Raw genomic sequence first — 17,796 nt, forward strand, 5'->3', positions numbered from 1 at the left:
ATGTTTCTAACGAAAATGAACAGTGTACTCAAAGTACGACAGATTTATTTGATTTCGAGGTAGTGACTAACAGTGCACATCCAATTGGCATACTTTTTCAAGAATCACAGAATGACCAAATGGTTATACGAAACGTGACACATACAGATACATCATCACACAGCACAGAGAATACAGCAGCTAATTTTGGCATGAATTGAGTTATAGCATTAATGCTACAATTTAACGAAAATCTCAAACAACAAATTAATGAACATAATGAAAAACAAGATAACAATTCCAAACAGTTGAATGAAAATCTTAAACAGTTGAATGAAAAACAAGACAACAATTACAAACAACTTAATGAACAGAACAAACAACTTAGTGAACAGATTACAGCCGTTGCCGCGCAATGTCATGATACTAAAGAACAATTACGTAAGGAAATTAAGGCTTGTGCTAGGAACAGTAGTGAAGAAATTAGATCTGTGGCACAAGAATTAAGTAATACACATGCAGACACAACTAAAATACTTAGAGACGAAATTAGTGCAGTCGCTAAACAACGCTCTGAAAACGCAACATAGTTACGCGACGAGTTTAAATTAATGTCAGCAGAACTTTCACACACACTGGACGCGAAAGTAGATACGAAATTTGACAAACAGAACAGCCAAATTGACGAAAGTTTTAATCACCACCTACAAAACAGTGAAACGCGTTACCGTAAATTTATACAGGAACAGAATAAAGTAAAGCGACAAGTCATGGAAACAGTTACTGCACAGAGACAGGAAGATAAGTGTAAATTGTTTAAGAAAGCAAAAACATACGTAGACAACAATATTGCTACAGTATCAGACGAAATCAAACAGTTAAACACCGAATTACATGATGAAATCTCTGATCTTAAAACAAAAACAGACACACACACAGTAGACTTTCAGACAATGACCGATAGACTTGAACAATTAGAACTAATACAGGATCCCGATGTCATAAAAGCAGACGTTAAAAAATTGAACGAAACCACACGTAAAATACAAAAAAAAAATTAATGCTTGTGATAATAAAAACGATGATCAGGTAAAAGCACTGACTGAAAAATATGATGAATTGGCCAGTCGTGTTGAGGTTATCGAAAGTAATAATGACACCAAATCAGACGATACGTCACCTGTTTCGTTTAATCAAACACCCGAATTTCAAAATTTACAGCAGACGATCAGTGAGATAGGTTCGTCTAATAATACATTATGTAGAAAATTGTCATCTTTACAGCACGAAGTGACAGAGATGAAAAATGTTTCAGCCTCTAACACGGCACAGCATACGCCACATTCCGAACATTTGTCACACTCACGCAGCATGTATAATTTAGGTAATTTACAGAGAGTACGTGATTTAGATTCCGAACAGTCACAGACAAACAGATTCTCATACAATCCTGAACCTGTTCAGACATACAGAGACGATAACGTTGATTATAAGCAATTTTTATCCGTGGAAAAATTTAAGGTACTTAATAATGACAGAACACAAATACATCCTTTGGACTGGATACGACAATTCGTTTTTGAATTTTCAACGCCATTGCCTGTAACGCAGAAACTAAAGTTTATTTGCAGCTCGTAAGAGACCTCAGGGGATTCATTACGCTTCGATGAATATGTGCCGCAGTGTGCACAGGGCCCCAAGCCGTAGTAGTGCTGTTTCATCTTTAGTTTTCTACACTGCTGCCTTCTCTTCTACTATCCTTTATATCTAGCAAAATAGCTCTTCAACTATCGATCTATCTAGGATTAGAAACGCGTAAAGAAAACCTGATATGACAAATTTTACTGAAAGAGACAATTTCATTAGACACTCCAGAACTACCAGCGTAATTTTAATACCAGATAAAAATTTAATCATCAGTATGTGTAAAATTTTCAGCAGTCGCAAACACATTTTGGTAACAATATACACTTTTCACCGCAACAGCATCAAAGCCAGCCGGTTGGCATAACTAACCAACAATGTAATGTACAAGGTCAACCAAGCTTTAATGTTTCGCCGCCTACACGCATAGCGTCGGCTCCACCAAATAGTAACACACCGCAATAAGGAAACCAGTACGTACAGAAAACACATTTCAATTCCTATCGCAACGCGCCATATAGCAATGACTATCATGACAGACGTAAAAATAATGATCACAATTTTCAGCGTTTGTTTAATAACAGTCGGTCTTATCAGCAGCAAAATCATCCGCAACAACATATTATCATGAATGAACCAGACAGTAGATATCATCCCGAACGTAATACGTCAGGATGAAATAACAGAACAGTACAAATAGTGGAAATGCCACAGCATCCTCCCGAAAATAATAGCACGTCAGATAGAATTTGACTAGATACAGTACAGGTTGCATCTTCCAGCAACGCCAGCAATACTTCAGATACGCAGAATCTTGTTCACGAAAATGTTATTACTTTTGACGACATCCGAGACACTCTTTTGCAGGAAAAACCAGTTATTCAAAAAACCATTTCACACCCTGTCGTTGAAGTAAAGACTGGATCATCTAAATTTTCAGCAGTAATCGATTTTGGATCACCTATGTCAGTTATAAATGAGGAAACTTTCAACGAATGTAACAAAGAGAATACTTATCCTACGTTACCATTAGGCAAAACTAAAGTAAAAGGAGCAGCATCTGGTAAAGGAGTAGATGTAAAATTACAGACACATTTATCATTTTGTATCGCAGGTCATACATTTCACTCAAATTTTTGGATTGTTCCCTTATTGACAACAAACGTTATTTTAAGTACGAATTTTCCGGTACAATACGACGCAACTATTGACTTTCAAAACTCCTATTTAATGTTAAAGGATGAAAATGTACAACTGGCTTTAGAATTTCAGCACTCTTTATCTGTAGAAGAACAAACAATTAAACGTACAAAGGTCATTTCCGCATCACGTAACATAGACTGTCATTCCATATTGTTCACAGATGCGTACGTACACAACTATAATACTCCAGACGAAGCCAACTACGACGTTATACAAATGATTTCTGATAAAGTTAAACAGAGCAGTGCAAATACAGACGACGAACGCATACAACTACGCAAAATTCTTTTACAGCAAGCTCCAGTTTTTGACAACGTCCCTGGTACTATGTCCGGTTTTATGTATGAATTTCAAGTTAAACAGCACGACACATTTAAAGCCAAACATTATCCCATTCCGTATATTCACAGAGAACAAGTTAAGAAAGAATTGAAAGCTATGCTTGACCAAGGAATTATTGAACCGGCAGTTAGTCCGTCCATAAACCCACTCCATATTGTTAAGAAAAAGGATGGTTCACTTCGTCTCGTACTTGATTCGCGTCACATCAACGACATTATTATTAATGAAACAGATCGCCCACATACACTAGAAGAACTTCTACTGAAATTTCATGGTACTGCTATTTATTCCACGTTAGATTTGAAATCGGGATTTTGGCAAATTCAGCTCCATCCGAATTGCAGAAAGTACACAGCTTTTCTCTGTTTTGGTGACTGTTATCAGTTTTGTAAATTACCGTTCGGTTTAACTATTTATTCAGCAGCATTTATTCGCGGTTTGAATAGTGTACTTCCGATAGAACTTAAAGACAGAGTCACAACGTATGTAGACGACATTCTTATTGCAGAAGCTAACTGGTATGAACACAATCTGATTCTTGAACAACTGTTACGAACTTTACGTGCACAAGAACTCACAGTTAATCTCAGTAAATCGCACTTTGGCAAAACTTCTATAAAATTTCTTGGACATGTAGTTTCAGCAGAAGGCATTGCGCCTGATCCGGAAAAACTTCAAGCTTTACGTTACATTACTGTTCCTACGACGGAGAAACAATTATGCCGCTTTTTTTGGGTTTAATTAACTTTTTTCGTAAATTTATTCATTATTCTGCTTTAGACACCCCTAGATTATGTCAGCTGACGGGTAAAAACACTATTTGGTCCTGGGATAGGCAAGCACATTCTGAATTTCTGAACTTGAAAGAAGCTTTGTTGAACGCACCACTTTTGTCACATCCAGATCTTACTAGAAATTTTTCCATTGCCACCGATAGTTCTAACACCGCTTTAGGCGTACACATTTTTCAGGAAATTGAAGAAGATGGCACTACAGTAATTAAAAACATCGCCTTTACGAGTCGCATTCTGTCACCTGCTGAACGCAATTATTCTGTCACAGAACTTGAAACATTATGTGTTGTATGGGCATTTACGAGATTTCGGCATTTTCTTTATGGAAGACACACTACCGTTTACACAGATCATAGAGCTATACAGTTTTTACTTTCCGCTAAATTTACACACGACAGGTTAAGCAGATGGAAACTTTATTTACAGGAATTTAGTTTTACAATTGTTCACATTCCCGGTACACAAAATATTGTAGCAGACGCACTATCCCGTTCTCTCAGCAACAATCAGCAAGACATCGCAACCAACTTCTGCAAAGCAAATTTCAGCGTCATGTATATTCAACAAGTTGCATTTGAAAATTTCATTTCGTCGTCATTACGAGACATAGCACAAGAGCAGAGTAAAGACAACGTATGGAAAGAAATAAAACACTTTTGGCAAGATAGGAATAATGTTACCATTAGAAACCATTACACTGTACGCAATAATATTCTGTTTCGCCGCTCTCACCCTGACAGCAACAATTGGTTACTATGCATTCCTGACGAGCTTGTTAACAAATTAATTTGGTATACTCATTTAAGTTACGCACATTATGGAGACAGAAAATGTTTTCTAATACTGAGACAGAACTGTTATTTTACCAGCATGGAGAAACGTATTCGACGAGTTTTAGCGTCATGTAAAATCTGCCAGAAAGCTAAGTCAGACACCACTTCACATATTCCGCCGTTACATCCCATTGTACCTGTTAAATTGAGACACATGGCCGCTGTAGACATTTTTGGTCCGATTCCCAGAACTAATAGAGGTTTTTGCTACACCTTTGTCGCTGTTGTACTCACTTCAAAATTTGTTACCTTCACTCCGTTACGCAAAGCTACTGCTAAATCTGTTTCGAAAGCATTTGTAAAACATTTTTTATTCCATGTAGGGCATGTATTGAAAGTAATTTCCGACAATGGACCAAAATTTCGATGTGCTATATGGACACGTATGTTACGAACAAGAAACATTTCTCCGATCTATATATCCAAGTATCATGCTTCTTCGAACCCTTGTGAACGATTAATGAAAGAAATTGGTAAACTGTGTAGAATATACTGCCATAAAATACATATTGATTGGGACACACAAATACTCTCATTCCAGGATGTAATTAATTCCATACCAAATGAATCTAATATGCTATCTCCGACTGTTATACTGACAAATGTTGAACCACCTAACAAAATTAAAGAATTAGTATCCTTTCCTACATCTCGTCGATTACGACACCATGAAATAATTGACATTGCGCTGAACAACATCAAACGTGCCGCGGAGCGCCGGAGAAGGCAGCAAAAACAGGTTTGTACACGCCGTGACTTTGACATTGGACAGAAGATATTAGTGCGTTCACACTATTTATCCAACAGAGGAAAGAGTAGATGTAGTAACTTTGAGCTTCTATACGTAGGTCCATATAGAATTCGCAGCATTCCTCACCCCAATGTAGTACACGTCAAAACTCTGAGAACCAGAAAAAGTAAAGGCAAACACCATGTGTCCAATATTAAACCCTTTATTGAATGAACATACTTTATGATTTATCACACTGTAATGCCATTTCCTGATTTTTATATGACCACTTATACAATTATATTTATGTGAACACTTACTGATGATTATCATATTTTTTCTTGGCAAGTGCCCGGCAAGGTAAGGTTAGCAGGTCGCTTTTCTTGTCGTTATATATCAGACCGTGCACATTTTCCATTTTTTATGTATGTATAATTGTTTTCCTGTTTCTTTGTATGCACTATGAAATCTTTAAGATATAACAAACACCAGTTGAATTTGACATTTTTGCCTTATGATATCTCAACATCGTGACTATTTTACATTTTTTTTGCTACTACATTTGAAACGTCCCCTTTTGAACAATTGTACATGACTGTGCTTAAACTGACACATAATATTTTTATCTGACTTTCAAAAATCCCTACAAAAGAATGGCCCTGACTAACATTAACCTATACGTTTCACAAATCACTTACCTCACAAAAATCTTGGTTACTCGAACTACTGCAATACAGCGAGCGCCATTACTGCCAGCTAAATAGAAGATTCAAACTACGGAAGGCACTAACTACTAATAGGCATAGTTAGCAAATGAAAGATTTTAATAGAGAACAAACAATGTATTTACCTCAATAGTGTTCAAAAGTCATAATGTATATAGCAGTTCATGATATCGAGTATTACAAATTTCAAAACTCCGCTATCTCTCTCCCCACATCCACCACTGCTGGCGGCTCACCTCCAACTGCGCAACGCTACGCGCTGTTAACATCCAGCTGCCCAACACTACAATAGCCAACAACAATGCAAACCAGCCACAGACTGCACACAGCACAGACAGTGATTTTCATACAGAGCGCTATGTGGCGTTACCAATAAAAAAACCTATACAGTCTACTTACACATTATGATACTCTGTGTACATTTTTGCACCTGCACACTGTCTGTGTTTTTGACATATTACGTTTTCTGTCTTGCTATGCTGTATGCTTAATTATATCACTAGAAACCAGTTTTTATTTAATGGGTATATGATTCAAATGCAAGACATTAATTATTGTTCATCATTTTCAGAAAGCAATAACGTGTAAAAGAAATAAATGAAACAAACCACAGTGGATTACTATGAAATGGGAATTTCACCTTCGGAATGAACGAAAGAAGATACAATACCTCGTCACGAAGAGTAAATGGATCAGAATTAACAAACATTAACATGAATATACTATACACATCGTATGATAGCAGTCTTAACTAATTTTTTTCTTTCAGAATACGAGGCGATTGATGCAGGCTGTCAAACAGAACTACACATCTTAGTTTTAGTGATGAAATATGCTAGAAATAAGGAACTCTATGCTATGAATAGTTGTATGAAGTAAATGGTAATATGAATAATGAATAATGAAGTGTCTTTTTGCAGATGATAATGAATGATGATGAATAGTGATGAAGAATATGGTAATATGAATAATGAAGTTTTTCTTTGCAGGTGATGATAGTAATGAAGTTATGGTAATATGAATAATGAAGTTTTTCTTTGCAGATGAGAATAATGATGAAGTTTATATATTTACTGTTAGTTAAGAAATGCTATGTAGTTATTTAAGTATTTGTTGCAGTTCGTTTTGACAGTATGTCTTATGTCGCATGGTATAATGACTGAAGATTTTGGAAAGGACAGCTAGAGTAAATATATATTGAGTACACATTTCATTACCTGTTAATTCGAAGTTCACCACTTTTCAGCTTATTATGCATTTCTTCTTTCAGCTTAATAATCCATTTTGTATTTTTTCTAGCAGAAGCTATTCACGAAATTAATATGCTATAAGCAGTTAATCATTAAACCTGTTCTAGTACTTGCATTTTTTTTACCCATTTGTGTGTGTCATTCATGAATGTGATCACATATACTCTACTTGTTTCATAACCTTGTTACAGCTGACTCATGACGAATGACGTTAATAATCTTTATTTGCAGCAATAAGTCAAAAACAAATATTTTTATGCCCCAGCAATTAATTATCGATCCCAACGCAATGCATTGCTAGCACAAAAAAAATTATTACCAGTCCCAAATAATGCTACCAGTTTAAGAGAGTTCTGAGTAATTCTGAGTAATGTTTTCTAGTCACAGACCTTGAATAATAGTGACAGTATGTTACATTTTCAATATGTCCTATGTCACTGGAATGATCAGTTCTGAGTAATACTGAATGATGCTTTGTAATAATGCATAAATACTATGCCAATAATTTCTGTAAATAATACTTTTGTTATACTCTATAAATTCTATGCCAATAATTAACTCTCATTTTGAATGATAACGTCTGAATAATACTGAATAAGGTTTTATAAAAATATAAGAATACTTTGTAACTGGCCAATGAGTGCCAATAATTATTTTAAATATGTTGTATGTCACTTGAATGATGAAAAATGTTTTGTACTATTCAATACTTGCTATATGTTTTGTAACTGGTCAATGAGTGCTAATGATTACTATAACTAGGTGAATTATGTTAATACTATGCCATTCATTAGCTCCTGTTTTGAATGATGACTTCTGATGGTTTGTAACTGGCCAATGAGTGCCAATGTTCACTGTAATCAGATGATTTATGAACATTATTCTGTAATACTTCATACATAGTACAGAAATGTTCAGTAACTAGGCGATAAGTGCCAACAATTAGTGAAATCGTTTGATAGACTAGTGTAATTCTCAGTGATGACTGGCATGAGACCTAATGTCCTTCACCTTCTGACCTAATTACCAGAAATTACTGCAATAAACGTTTGTCCTGTCTATCCTTATGATCATGGAGCACTATATTTGGTTTCTGCACTAATTCTACGTTGGTGAATGAGTGTGGTGTTGACATTTCATGGTGTCCACCACCTTGAACAATGGATATGTTATTATATTCCACTGTTTGGTGTACCTAATGTACTACCAAAATGATAACATGGAATATTAATACGACATTTCAGTGTCTTGGCTACACTGATTAATACTTCAGGTAGGAGAGCTTCAGATTGTCTCACTTGGTGTTGTGCTTCTGTAGAAAGATATGGACTTTGAGTGCAGCTACGTGCAACCTAATGTGCTACAACCATGATGTAATCCTTCCCTTTCCTATCCTAGTTCTAGTAAAATGGTAACAAAAAATACTACAGTGTGTATGCACTTTATGTCATTTGTTAATATGTTTTGTACTCATTGCGTATAAATTTTGTCATTGCTTGACATGTTCTGTACTACAGTGCAGTGTGTATGCTCTTTATGTCATTTGTTAATATGATTTGTACTCACTGCATATACATTTTGTCATTGCTTGATATGTTCTGTACTCAGTTCATGTGCACTATATTTCATTTCATGTTATGCACTTATATATATGTATATACTCTGTGACTGTAAACTTAGTTAATTGCGTATATATTTTGTGATTTCTTGATATGTTCTGTACTCAGTGCATGTGCACTCTATTTCATTTTATGTTCTGTACTTATATATGTATATACTCTGTGACTGTCAACTTAGTTAATTAAGTAGATTTTAGAACAATTTGTTGCTCATGGCAAGTACAATTGACTCACCATCGCTGCCAAATTTTTGCCCCCCCCCACCCCAGTGGAGGGTTATGTAAGAGGTATGCGCTGCCTGAGATATGTAAGCTACAAGAGAATCTGAGACCAAAGAGCAGTGTTGACTGCAGTACGAACTGTGTAGCAGTAGCAGTAAGTTGTTGCTAGCGAGCAGTCGCCTGTCTGCACTAGTCAGTCCTGTCTGGTGTATCATGTTGGTTGGGCTGGTCGCGGTGCAGCGATGCCGGAGCCTGAGTATTATTGTATAAGGTAAAAAAGCAGCCTCGCGCATGTCTAGTAATATTATGTAAACTCACATGTTGTAAATCTTTTAAAAATGTCCTAATAATAATCTTTGTCTAATTTCTAACAAGCATTCATTTCAATTTAAGGAATTTAATACTTTTTTTGATGCATTAACCCAATAATATTCATTATATTTTTTTTGTGTGGGGAGGTTGCAACCTCGGGTCACTCTGAAGGAGGCTGGACGGTATTCAGCCGAAATATTAGATGCTGAATTTATGCGGCTGCACGCCATAAATTTTTATGGAACATCAATCTTCTGCCCGTTTCAATGCGGCCCACCACGGCTTCATATCCTATGCCAACCTCTTAATCCCAGAGCACCACTCGCACACTACGTCCTCGGTTATTTGCTGAATGTATTCTGATCTCTATTTTCGTATACAGATTTTACCCTCCAGTTATTCCCAGCACATAGTCTATCGTCGTATCACTTCTTCTTGTTAACGTTTTTTATATGTTCGTTGCTTCGTCGATTCTGCCGAAGGTCACTTCAGTCCTAATCTGTGCATCCGATTTCCGAAATCCTTCTGTAGCACCATATCTCAAACTCTTCGATTCTCTTCTCCTCCGGCGTTCACTACCATACAGTGCTGGGCTCCAATTGTAGATTATCAAAATTTTCTTCCTGTAATGAAGCTTTGTTTGACACTAGCAGGCTTATTTTGGTCAGCAAAGCCTATTTTTCCCTGTGCTTGTATACTTCTTACGGTCTCCTTGTCATCATTTCGGCTGTCATGTGTTGTTTTACTTCCAAGGCAGCAAGACTGCTTCACTTTGTGTACTATGTGTTTCCTAATTTTGATATTAAGTTGAAGGCTAGCATTATTTCTGCTGCTCATTACTTTCACTTTTCTGTGATTTACTGTCAGTAGACGTTTTGTACTCGTTAGACCGTTGCACTCAACAGGTCCTGTAAGTCTTTCTCATTTCCACTGGGGATAACAATGTCATCACCGAATCTTATCATTGATATCCTTGTAACGTTGTTGCTTTAATTTGCTATGTAAGCTGAACTGGTAGACAATAAACGCGGGTTAAAAGCTGTGAGCTGTCTGGGGAAGTTAATCTTGCATTACTGAGCAACTGTTTCACCAGGTATCCAGTTTAGCTTACCAAATTCCCAACCAGACTAACATGAATTATAATCTTTTAATAGGCATACGATAACCGGTGATATATATATATATATATGTATGTATATATATATATATATATATATATATATATATATATATATAAAAGAAATAAATCAGTTTATATTTGGAAATTTATTTTAACATTGATCATTAAAATTTCAGTATATTAAACGTGAGTCATAACTAAGCTGGTGCCTTATTTAGGACTGTGAAAATGTGGGTTTGTAATCTTACGGAACACATCAAATATGGAGCCAAGATTGGGAGACTGCATGCAACACTGCATTCATAAAATAACACACTAAGAACGTTGAAACATATGCAAGAGGAAATTAACCACAACCAACCGATTCAATTTTCACCCAAAGAAATTACGTTCGTAGCACAATCCTGTCCGTCAGGTAATTACCACACACTGGTATACTAAATTCATACTAACTCTCTGTGAAATCTTCCCAAAAAGAATAGCTGAGAGCTACTTTGATGATTACGCCACATGCTTCACGTGGTCAACTTGGTTTACACAAAGCGTGTAACTCCACAATAATTTTGATAATTAAAATAAATTAGATCGAAAAGCAATTTACAAAAGAAAAACCTCGAACTGGTTACTAACGTCTTACTATTAACCTGATGGGTCAAACAATTATATAAGCACGTGGTAGTGGTCTCACAAACGTGGGTTGAACATAAAGAACAGTTGCTATATTGAAAAATATTGTCAGGACGAGATGTTATAATCTCACGTACACTCGCATTTAAGATTGATGATCTTAGTTAGAGTTACTGATCAACACGTGGTTCCACTTTACTCACAAAGTAGTATCAAAGCAACTACCGGAAGATATTCTGAACTTCACACGCGAATTACACTGCGTTGCAATTTAAGATAACATTAGATATTTTAGAGCTAAACCTGAAATAAAGGTGATTAAATTTTCAGTTAGGCTGAACTTAAGAAATCCATTGTCCTACATACTTAGCAGACACGCGCTTAGCCGGAGATCTTACCACTTCAGACGCTCGCCACGGACAGACTGACTTGGTCCCTTTCTGAGGGTGGCTCACAAATACAGACGGAAGTGGCCAGAGGGGCAGCTTCCTATACCAACATGACAAGAGACGGACAGGACCATACTAAGGATAGAAACCTCTCTGCTTTTAGAAAGCGTAGCTACCTGTTCCAACGTTGGTCCTACTGTTCTCCAGCAGACAGGCTTGTCTGCTACCCTCAAGCATGCAGCTAGAAATACATTTGCTCATTCATCCTCTCACACAGAAGGGAAGGGGGATGACAGTATCTCATCATATACAGTATATAAAAGAAAGTGGATGTAGGTTCCGTATGAAACTGTGTGACATGAATTACATATAAACTGTGCTTTAAAGTGTAGTAGTGTGACAGATCGTTCTTGTTTATGAGTAAAAGTAACACGTTCCACTACTCAGTCTCCTCCCAGATAGTCAGAAACGCCACAGTAAATTTAGAAGAGGAATTTATGCCGTAAATGACAACAGATTTAAGAAATTAACATGAAAGAAATCCAACAGAGACCTTTCATCCTTACCCCCTGACTTTTAACCCCACTCTTGCATCTTTAATTTCCTTCATTTCTCCTTAGGTGAACACCTCGAACAGTAGGGGTGGTTGGAGAGGAAGGCTGCAGTTCTGCCTTACAAATTTTTGATCTAGACGCTTCTTGTCTTGCATTCTTTTATTCTTTTTCTTCAGGCTCGGTTCTTATTTTTCCTATAGCTTATTCATATTTCTGTCAGAATTTCGAACATTCAGTATTATCTTATATTTTCAAACACTTTTTCTGGGTCAATAAATCCTATGAAAGTGTTTTGACATCTCAAGTCTTGCTTTCATTACCAATCGCATTGTCAGAACTGCTTCTCTGGTGCTTTTACCTTTTGACTTCAATATGCTTTTTTATTCTTCTGTATATTATACTTGCCAGCAGCTTTGATATATAAGCTGTTATGCTGATTGTGCAATAGTTCTCCTACTTATTTATCCTATCTGTTTACGGTTTTGTGTGAATGACATTTATCAGCAACTCTGATGGTTTGTGTCCAGACTCATAAATTGCACAAAACAATTAGTCGCTTCCCCACTGATTTCAGAAATTACGAACGAATTGTAATTATGCCTTCCGTCTTATGTGATCGCGAGTCATCCGAAGCTCTGACTCTAAAACTACATCCTCTTTGTCTTCCACACCGACTCTCATTTCTCACATCAGACAGTTCTTCACCCTTCGTAGTGATCTTCAATACACTCACTTCACCTATTCGTTCTCTGCGTTTAACAATGGTTTCCACTTGCGCTCTTAATGTTGAGCCTTTGTTTCTAATTTCATAGAAGGCTGTTTTTACTCTTCTGTTGCTGAATGACTCCTTACGACGATTCTCCCAACAACTACTTCTTTTTGTGTCAATTTTTCTTGTAGCCTTTCCTTCTTCTATTCCCTGCACTTCGTATTTTTTTGATTGCTAAGTGACTTACATTGCTGTAATCCTGTCTTTTCCTGAACATTTTTATATTTCCTTCTTTCGTCAGTCAGTTGAAGTATTTATTATGTTAAACAAGATTCCTACGCATTTTCTTTCCTTGTACCAATATTCTTCAGTCCAATTTCTGCGATTACCCTTTTTAGAGATGTCCATTGGTGGATTCATTATAGCGATATCTACAGCTCCAGAAAACTTCAAACGCATCTCATTATTCTTCAATGCTTCAGTATCCCATTTCGCTCGAAATAGATTCTTCCGGACGATTCTCTTAAACATTTGTTTACTCTTTAACACTACGAAACTGTGATGCTTGTCTTTATCTGCTCATGAATACGCCTTACGATCCAAAACCGTATTGCGGAATCCCTATCTGACCAAGATATAATACATCTTGAATCTTCCTTGTCGCCGAGCCTTTGCAATTTTCTTTTCATGTTTCCTACGGGGGAAGCATTCAGTGATTGAAAAGACAAAGATATAGAAAAATAACTGCGTACTTTTATAAACTAAGATTTTACTGCTTCTCAACATAATCTCCACCAATATTAATACACTTTTCCTAACGATGAACTAGTCTTTTTGTAACTGATGCAAAGAAGTTTATATCTTGTTGTCTTTCACTCAAATTCTTTGATCTCCTCGTCATTCCTGAACTTTTACCCTCGTAATGAAATCCAAGGGAAGCATATCTCGACTGCAGGGAGGATGAGGCGTCTCCCAAACCATTTTTCTAATGGTTTCTTGGATCAGCTGGGCGGTGTGAGGGCGAACATTGTCGTGCAGCAGTATCATGTCACTTCTGTGATATCCGGGACTTTTTCTCTCACTGCTTTGTGAATTATTAAGTCTGAGAAGTATGCACTGTTTACGATACTCTTATCTTCCAAAAACAGTACAAAACACGACATCCTGGGCATCCGGAAAGACGGTCAACATTACTTTTCGTGCCGGTGTTTGCATTCTGAGTTTCTTTCTGGCAGGTGAGCTGGTGTGCTTCCATTCTGTGCTTTGCCTTTTGGACTCTGGTTCAAAATGGTGAACCTGTGTTCCATCACACTTTAGAACCTTGTTTATAAAATGATCACCTTTCCTCTGTCAAGTCTATGTACACCTTCAGTCTTGTTTCCTTGTGTTCTTGCGTTAAATGTTTCTGAACCCACCTTGCACTTGTTTTGCTGTATTTCACCTTGTCTGTGATAACGTTATAAACTGTACTAACACTTCCTGAAAATGTTTTTGCTAAATGCTCAGATGTAACACGGCGGTCTTCACGAATAATTTCGTCACTCCGGGATTCAAGGGAAGAAGCTGAGACTTCATCTGGCCGGTCAGGACAGTGCTCGGCAGTCACTGAGGTTCGGCCGTTTTTGAACTCTTGTACGCACTTATAAAAATTTCGGCTCTTCAAATACCTTTCAGCATATCGTACAAATATTCCAGAAAAGATTTTCGATGGTTTTTAACCTTCAGAAAGCAAAAAACATATCACTGAACGTTGTTCAACTAATGTGGAAACTTCAAGCGGACACGTCGTCGTTAAATGCTACGTTGAAGTCATCAACAAAAGAATATTCGTCAGTCAGCTGTTCTCGCTCATCCCAGTGGTGCGAACTGAAAGTCATGAAAGTAAAAAACCCATGCTACAAAATGTTTCCTTCGACATCGTAACTTCCCTCCTATAACCAGATTTCTAACGCTCCACATTCGGACTATTGTCTATTTATTTCCTCAAAAATATGTCCAGGGGCATGCTACAGAGCCAAGCCGAAGGCCACAGTCCTTTTCGTTCTCCATCATTGTCCAACATTGGTTTGCTAACCATCTAACAACAGGGACAAGCTTTTAAATCGCAGTCTTCCTTGTCTATTTACAGATCTGCGCGCCCTGCAGCGCCGGATTCCTGGCCCTCGTCCAGCAGTCGGTTCCAAGCGGCAGGTCGGTTGTGACCACGCTGCGGCATTATTTGCAAATGAAGTGCCGGCGAGCAGTCGCTGCATTGGTCTGCACGTTGGGCGCCTCCGGACGCGACCTGCATTGGTCACTGGCAGCACCTCCGCCGGTTGTCCGTGGGACACGGTGGTCCTTCGCGGTTCGTTTGCTCCATTGTTTGAGAGCGGCTGCCAATCTGGCGTGAGGTCCTGGCCTACAGCTGACGCAGGCGGAAGCAATGGTGCAATGACACCACCTGTTTTAAGTGATACACGAAAGAATCAGCCCATTAAAGCTGGGTTATAGGAATGTCAAGAGGCTCACTTTGGTTTATAGATAAGTCTGTGAAAATTTACTAATACACACTGAAGACCCAAAACGTGATGACCACACCCCACAACGAGATTGAAGGCGCCTGGTGCCGTCGTGGGTACGTGGCGCGGAAAGAAAATTTCGAAGGGCAACACTTCTTCCTGAAGGCGGGTTGCTTTTGTTCAGGTTTCCAATACACCACATTATTCTCACTCTTTTGGCTACAAAACCCTATTTTTCAACTTAATCTCCTTTCAGTGAGACTGGGAGGGCTTCTATGCCCACCATGGTCAACTTCGAGCCAACTCTTGCAGCATTAGTAACCTGCCCATCATCCACCTACTACTTCCTGGGGATTGCATCCTCCGTTGAGGAAAAGAGATGGATGTCGGAAGGTGCGAGATCTGGGCTGCAGGCTGGATGAGCAAGAACAATCCAATGAAGTTTTGTGAAATCTTCCCAGCTAGCAGACTTGTATGATCCCTTGCGGTGTCATTGAGAAGTTCGTTTGCATGTTTGTGGCGGAGAACACGCTTCAGTTGGCTGTGGGTTGAACAACACACTTCAGAGTTGGTCGTTGCACCGTGAGGCAGGACATCAATCAGAATAACCCCTTCAAACACCCAGAAGACCGTCGCCATGGCTTTACAGGACGACGTGTATTTGAACTTTTTCTTCTGAGCAGAGGTAGTGTGGACGACTTCATGGATTGACTTTTTTTTACGGTTCGAGTTAATGAACCCTTATTACATCACCTACGACGATGTTCGACAAAAAATTGACATGATCAGCCTCGTAACGAGTAACCAATGCCGCACAGATGATCCTTCGTTATACAGAGTGTTTATAAATGAATATCGGGGTTTTAACGCTTTGTAATATTTATTATATTAAGCTTACAGTTATAAATGATATGTAAAATGAAAGAGCAACTCAAACAGTTTTACCAAGAACCTTATGAATGTTCAATGTGAGCACCATTTGTCACACGGCACACGTCAAGTCTTTACCCAAGCGCTGGATAGGCCGCAAGGGGCCAAATGACAGGGCTTGGTTCAAATGGTTCAAATGGCTCTGAGCACTATGGGACTTAACATCTGAGGTCATCAGTCCCCTAGAACTTTTTTTTGTTTTTTTTTTTTTTTTGTCATCAGTCTACTGACTGGTTTGATGCGGCCCACCACGAATTCCTTTCATGTGCTAACCTCTTCATCTCAGAGTAGCACTTGCAACCTATATCCTCAATTATTTGCTTGATGTATTCCAATCTCTGTCTTCCTCTACAGTTTTTGCCCCCTACAGCTCCCTCTAGTACCATGGAAGTCATTCCCTCATGTCTTAGCAGATGTCCTATCATCCTGTCCCTTCTCCTTATCAGTGTTTTCCACATATTCCTTTCCTCTCCGATTCTGTGTAGAACCTCCTCATTCCTTACCTTATCAGTCCACCTAATTTTCAACATTCGTCTATAGCACCGCATCTCAAATGCTTCGATTCTCTTCTGTTCCGGTTTTCCCACAGTCCATGTTTCACTACCATACAATGCTGTACTCCAGACGTACATCCTCAGAAATTTCTTCCTCAAATTAAGGCCAGTATTTGATATTAGTAGACTTCTCTTGGCCAGAAATGCCTTTTTGCCATAGCGAGTATGCTTTTGATGTCCTCCTTGCTTCGTCCGTCATTGGTTATTTTACTGCCTAGGTAGCAGAATTCCTTAACTTCATTGACTTCGTGATCATCAATCCTGATGTTAAGTTTCTCGCTGTTCTCATTTCTACTACTTCTCATTACCTTCGTCTTTCTCCGATTTACTCTCAAACCATACTGTGTACTCATTAGACTGTTCATTCCGTTCAGCAGATCATTTAATTCTTCTTCACTTTCACTCAGGATAGCAATGTCATCAGCGAATCATATCATTGATATCCTTTCACCTTGTATTTTAATTCCACTTCTGAACCTTTCTTTTATTTCCATCATTGCTTCCTCGATATACAGATTGAAGAGTAGGGGCGAAAGGCTACAGCCTTGTCTTACACCCTTCTTAATACGAGCACTTCGTTCTTGATCGTCCACTCTTATTATTCCCTCTTGGTTGTTGTACATATTGTATATGACCCGTCTCTCCCTATAGCTTACCCCTACTTTTTTCAGAATCTCGAACAGCTTGCACAATTTCATATTGTCGAACGCTTTTTCCAGGTCGACAAATCCTATGAAAGTATCTTGATTTTTCTTTAGCCTTG

Source organism: Schistocerca cancellata, chromosome 9 (genome assembly GCF_023864275.1).
Source record: "Schistocerca cancellata isolate TAMUIC-IGC-003103 chromosome 9, iqSchCanc2.1, whole genome shotgun sequence".
Classification (NCBI taxonomy): domain Eukaryota; kingdom Metazoa; phylum Arthropoda; class Insecta; order Orthoptera; family Acrididae; genus Schistocerca; species Schistocerca cancellata.